The sequence below is a fragment of the Chlamydotis macqueenii genome, chromosome 2 (assembly GCF_036417535.1).
Source record: "Chlamydotis macqueenii isolate bChlMac1 chromosome 2, bChlMac1.mat, whole genome shotgun sequence".
NCBI lineage: Eukaryota > Metazoa > Chordata > Aves > Otidiformes > Otididae > Chlamydotis > Chlamydotis macqueenii.
In genome coordinates this window covers 59,851,532-59,857,812 of record NC_141557.1, presented here as the reverse complement: position 1 = coordinate 59,857,812, position 6,281 = coordinate 59,851,532, and the positions used below count along the sequence as shown (strand labels likewise).

General features: G+C 41.5%; 1 protein-coding gene across 2 annotated transcripts in view; it reads left to right on the top strand.

Annotated features, from left to right (window-relative positions):
* The first annotated feature begins 228 nt into the window (after positions 1-228).
* Positions 229-6,281, top strand: part of EZH2 (enhancer of zeste 2 polycomb repressive complex 2 subunit) — a 37,986-nt gene continuing 31,933 nt past the window's right edge. For both annotated transcript variants that reach the window (XM_086741743.1, XM_086741742.1), the window contains exon 1: positions 229-316. The gene's annotated coding sequence lies outside the window, so the exon portion shown is untranslated. The remainder of the gene's footprint in view (positions 317-6,281) is intronic.

The window sequence follows — 6,281 nt, the reverse complement described above, 5'->3', positions numbered from 1 at the left end:
AGGCTTTGCTCCTTTGCCTTGACCCTGGTTGCATGGTTCCTCTTTTCCCTGCCAGCTTGTCAAGCCAGCATGAGCAATTTTGACTTTTTGGTCCAATTGGGAAACTCTGCTGCTTTTGAGTGCAGAAAATATCTGATGTAACTGATCACCTCAATGAAATTTCTTAGAATTTACAGAGCAAATATATCTGAGAAGCTGAAGTAGTGTAGACAAACAATGAAGAGAAGAAACCTGCCATTTTAAGATCCTAGTTCCTTTCCCAGTCCTAATCAAGAAATACATTAGGATGTAGTCATCAGCTTCCAAAAGCAGATAGGTAAGTGAATGTGCTGCTTAGTTTTGGTTAAGTTAAAATGCTGTTCTTCAAAGTTAAATTCTGTTAGGTAACTGTTAATATGCTAGTAACCATTGATTATGTCAGGGAGGAGAGAGTGCACTGGTCTTGAATTTGACAACTCTGTTCTGGTGGAGGCAAAAATTTTAAGTTGTTGATACTTAAAAAAACCCACAATATTCTAGCGACAGACTGCTACTTGTGAGGGGATTCCCCTAACTGAAATGTATTCTGGTGTTGCAAACAGTAATTGCAAGTAACTAACTGTATCACAATAATAGGAGCCTAATTGTGATGAGACTTCTCACAATAAAAGTATGCCTATTTATAGCAGCAGGCCTTAGGCTTTTGGTGCTGCTGTATCACCTGGGAGGCCTACAGCTGTCATCAGCCTGTGTTAGTGTTAGGGCTGACAGTAAAATGTCTTGGATGTGGTTGTTACCCACACTGCAATTGAAACACAGGCTTCTAATTCTACTCACAAGCCAAGGTTTTTCTGCTAACATGGGGAGGAGGAAGAGGAAGCATTCTGAAATTTGGACATTTGCTTTCACACAGTTTTCCCAGACTCCTCAGTTTGGGGTTATGGCATTGGTAGTTCTCTTCCGTACATAAAGTTTGTTAAAATCAGTAGTTTGTTTTTGACAATAGCTTGTATAACAGTTTCCATTTCTTGAGTTGTGAAGAACATTCTTGCAGAACATGGAATCTTGTTAGAGTTGATCATGAGTGTTTTATTAACCTACATCATCCACAACCTACATCATCAGCAACCACTAAAGCCTGACAGAGTGAGGAGGGACAGATGAGCTGTTTGGAGTTGGCTGCTTAGATCAGTTGATGAACTGATTAATTTCATTTAGATACAGAGCCCAACAAAGGTTAAGCTCTTGTATGCCAGTACAAACCTGTTGTCATTTGTCTGCCTAACGAGTGGCACAGCTGGCATGGATGGCTTAGTAAATGTTACCTGTTTCTGGTTATAAAGAATAATTTTTCTGTACTGGTAAAACTGAGTGGCAGATAGATGACAAGGCTTGACAAACACTTCTATTGAAGCCTTAAACTGCTATTTCAGGTCTTTGCCTCTTGTTCCTGCCCCAGTGTTGCCCCCCCTTCACCTGTGTTAATTCAAGAATTCATGTGGCTGCTGAACAAACGAGCTTGTGGAGCTGATTTTATTGAAAAATTGTTTAAAAACTAAATCTTTATTTTATGGGCTCTTTGCATAGATTTTTTTTTTTTTTCTGACCTAGTTTGATTAACAGGATCATAAGCACTTAAGCTCTCACAGCAAGAGAAGGCTGAGTAGAGATGGAAATGTGTGACGAGGGGCCACTGATACAGTGGATATGTGATGTCTTTTTCCAGATAAAACTGACACCAAGTAGCATTTGAGGAAGGTAGATGAACTGATGGTAGCATTTGATGTAAGTTCTCTCTCTAAATTTAAACATTCTTGAATCATAGAATGGTTAGGGTTGGAAGGGACCTTCAAAGGTCATCTAGTCCAGCCCCCCTGCAAGAAGCAGGGACATCCCCAACTAGATCAGGTTGCTCAGAGCCTCATCCAACCTGGCCTTGAATGTTTCCAGGGATGGGGCATCCGCCACCTCTCTGGGCAAGCTGTTCCAGTGTTCTACCACCCTCATTGTAAAAAATTATTTTCCTAATATCTAAACTAAATCTACCTCCCTCTATTTTGAAACCATTACCCCTCGTCCTATCACAACAGACCCTACTGAACATCACAATAGACCCATCTTTCTTGTAGGCCCCCTTGAGGTACTGGAAGACCGCTATAAGGTCTTGCTGAAGGTCTTGCTCTTCTCCAGGCTGAACAGCCCCAACTCTCTCAGCCTGTCCTCACAGGAGAGGTGCTCCAGCCCTCTGTTCATTTTCGTGGCCCTCCTCTGGACCCTCTCCAACAGGTCCATGTCCTTCTTATGTTGGGGTCTCCAGAACTGGATGCAGTACTCCAGGTGGGGTCTCACCAGAGTAGAGGGGCAGAATCACCTCCCTCGACCTGCTGGCCACACTCCTCTTGATGTAGCCCAGGATGCAGCTGACCTTCTGGGCCGCAAGGGCGCATTGCCTGCTCGTGTTAAACTTCTCGTCCTCCATCACTCCCAAGTCCTTCTCCTCAGGGCTGCTCTCGATCCACCCAGCCTATATGTCTGTATTTGTGCCTGGGATTGCGTCGACCCATGTGCAGGACCTTGCCCTTGGCCTGGTTGAACTTCATGAGGTTGGCACGGGCCCACCTCTCCAGCCTGTCAAGGTCCTTCTGGATGGCATCCCTTCCCTCCAGCATGTCGACTGCACCACAGAGCTTGGTGTCATCAGCGAACTTGCTGAGGGTGCACTCTATTCCACTGTCCATGTCGCTGACAAAGATGTTGAACAGGGCCGGGCCTAACACAGACCCCTGAGGGATGTCACTCATCACCGGTCTCCACGTGGACGTTGAGCCGTTGACCACCACTCTCTGAGTGCGGCCATGCAGCCACTTTCTTATCTACCGAGTAGCCTGTCTATCAAACCCATGCCTCTCCAGTTTAGAGAGGAGGATGTCGTACGGGACAATGTCAAATGCCTTGCACAAGTCCAGGTAGATGGTATCCGTTGCTTGTCCCTTGTCCACCGATGCTGTTACCCTGTCATAGAAGGCCATCAAATTGGTCAGGCACGATCTGCCCTTGGTGAAGCCATGTTGGCTGTCACCAACCACCTCCTTGCTCTTCATGTACCTTAGTGTGTTTTCCAGGAGAATCTGCTCCATGACCTTGCTAGGCACAGAGGTGAGGCTGACCAGCCTGTAGTTCCCTGGGTCTTCCTTCTTTCCCTTTTTAAAAATGGGGGTTATGTTACCCCTCTTCCAGTCATTGGGGACCTTGCCAGACCGCCACCATTTCTCAAATACAATGGCCATTAGTTGGGCAAGTTCATCCGCCAGTTCCCTCAGGACCCACGGATGCGTCTTGTTGGGTCCCATGGACATTCTAGATGTATTGTACACACTTTGGCTGCTGAAAGTAAGTATTGGCTGACTTAAGCTTATAGGCATGAAGTTTCTTTAAAACTTGTTGTAAAGAATGTGGACATTGTAAATTAGTATGAAATGCCTAGCAGAGTTTATTTAAAATGCTAATGTATATGCTCTAGAACACTGCCATTTTTTGTTGTTTTTCATTTCCAGCTATGCAAGCATGAGTAGCAATTGAAAGGGATAGCTATGTGTTTGCTTTTGATTTTTTTTTTTTAAAAACAAGAAAACAGTGTTTAAGTGGGTTCATCATGTCTCCTTCCTAAAACCATAGTTGAAACTCCTTATTGATTAAAAGAGGTGTTAGTTATTTTTCTTGTATTTGATGGTGGTCTCTTTAGAATTACATTGGTCATCTCATTAGTATAATTATTTAATGTCCAGTTCTACCCATGCACTTGGGTCTGCTGTGCATGAATACACTCTGTAGCTCAGGGAATTAGGCAGCTGTAATTATTACAAGTAATGGAAAAACGTGGACGGTATGAGAGCTGGCAAGCAGAGTGTAGAAACGCTCAGCCGTATGCATGGAATATGCAGTGTGGAGTTACTTCAGTTCTGCTGTGCTGTGCTGTGGGAAAACTGGCTGGGTTAAGTGCAGCTTTGGACCCAAGGGATTAAGCCTTTGCATTTCAGCGTGGCACAAGCATCTCCTTGCTTGCCACGGCATAGAGGTGATTGCCCACTCTGGAATGAGTCTGTCTGTGTGTGGCTGTACCAGGTTGTTGCTGAAGTTGCTTAGGATGTCTCACCATGTTTCCTGGTGTTCCCTCATCTGCAAAGAAGGTGCAGGGAGTTATGGCAAGATTTCTCTACTCAGTGTGATGCCAGGTAGGATCTGGCAGTGTTAGCTCAGGTTCTGCATGGAAGTCATTCTGTGCTTTGGCAGATGAGCTCTCTCTAGAAACAATATAACTGCTTTAGAGTTACGCTTCCTTTTTTTTTTTGTATCTATTTTGAGATGAGATAACCTGTCTATAAATAACTCAGTTGATTGCTACATAGTTTTTTTTTTTTTTTTGGATCAAAAAATCTCAGGACTGGGATCTTTAGCAATTACATGGTTTCTGTAGGCAGGTTGTATGAAGAGGGTGAAAACATTAGGAAGAAAAAAAATTTAAAACAATAGAAACAGCTAGAAGGCTTCAGAAGGGGAAATGGGGACAGAGAAGAAGGATATAGCCTGGGGGCTCTCTGAATCAGACCACTGCACTAAGACAATCCAGTATCATGTTTTTATTTATTAAATTGAAGCTGTTTAACATTATGCTGTTGTCTTAAAACAGCAGAAATAGTGGAAGGAAGTGATTTGGGAAAGATTTTTCTTACACATAGGTACTAGTGCAAGTGGACCAACAGTGGGCTTGAGGATCTACAATCCTGAATTTGCCCCAGAGGTTGAGTTTACGTTAATGTTTCCCTGAAATCTTTTGATTCTCCAGATTACTTTTCCTTTCAGAAGCAGAGGTAGTGTCCAGCACCCTTCTGTAAGAGTTGATCTTTCTGTCTCATTTTTTGCGTCCCCAGCCCTGATCCAGCCATAGGCTGTCCCTGTCTGAAATTTCTTATCCCAATTTCTCAGGTGTAGTTTCTTAAGTTTATAGGATTTGGGACAACATTTAAATTGACATTAGAAATTGTCAGTGGCATTTGGCTATAGTTTTAATATGAAGATGGTGGATCAATTGCACTGAGAATTAATTCTGTCTGCTATGGAAAAGCTTTTCTCTCCCTAACCCTCGCCTTGTTCTCTTTTTTTTTTTTTTTTTTTTTCTTTCCCCCCCATACTTCTGAGATTAGGGACAGAAAAAAAACAATTATCTCTTGCCACAGTACATGTGTTAACAACACTGTAATTCAACTTCAGTGATGTTCAGCTGTCCAGAAATATACAGATATAGTTCACTGGGTTTGGAAAACTGCTGCTTAAAATCAGAATTCATTAATAAATGTTCACAGATTTTCAAAATTAATCTCTTACAAACATACATCCAGGATGCTTTGCTTAGCTGTAATTTTTCTGTAATCTATGCACATATATGCTTCCTTTCCACTTGATGCTTTTTCTGTTAATCTGAGCTTGCCATTTAAGAGACCTTTTCTAATTTATTTATACGTATTTGACTTAATACACTGTGTGTATCCCACTGACTGTTGTACGTTAACATTATTACTTTATCTGGAAGAACTTTTTTCCTGCTATAAGTTGACATACTCAACAGTGCATTTTTTCATTTTGTATGATTTGTTATTTAGTGCCTTGGACGTTAAATTGTTGTCTATGTTGTGCCCAGATAGCAGCTTGCAACTAGTGCAGGAGGAACACGTTCCTGTAAGTCCCACTTGTTTTTAGGTGAATGACCTAAGTGTGTGTAAGTTATGCTGTTTTAAAAGGAAGTATTTATCATCTTGTGAAGTATTATTACCATTTTAATACAACAGGTAACAATCATGTTCATTACTGAAAAATTGAATTGTTTTTGGAGTCTTCTGGGGGCTGTGTTTTGGTTGTATGAAAAAAAGATGGGAATTCTGTTGTCTTTTGTTTGTCTTGTTGATGTTTTTAATCTAATTATATATGATTTCCATATGATTGCTTTTGATGAGCAGGGCTTATCTGGCAATTTAATTTTAGTTAAGAAAGCTTTTATTTAAGCCAGAATCATTTGTTATTCTTCAGGAAACTAGAATAAGAAGGGCTGTGGTTGATGCAATACTAGAGTAAGCAAACATAATGGGCATTTTATTTTTGTGGGATATGCTACCTCAGTATTGTCAGAGAAGCTTTCATTTATCCTTTGATTTCGTTGGTACTTTTTCCATGTCTTTTGGCTGAACTGTAACTGGGGTGATTTTGGTGTTCTGTATTACTTACAAATTGAGATTCTGTCTGTTATTTAA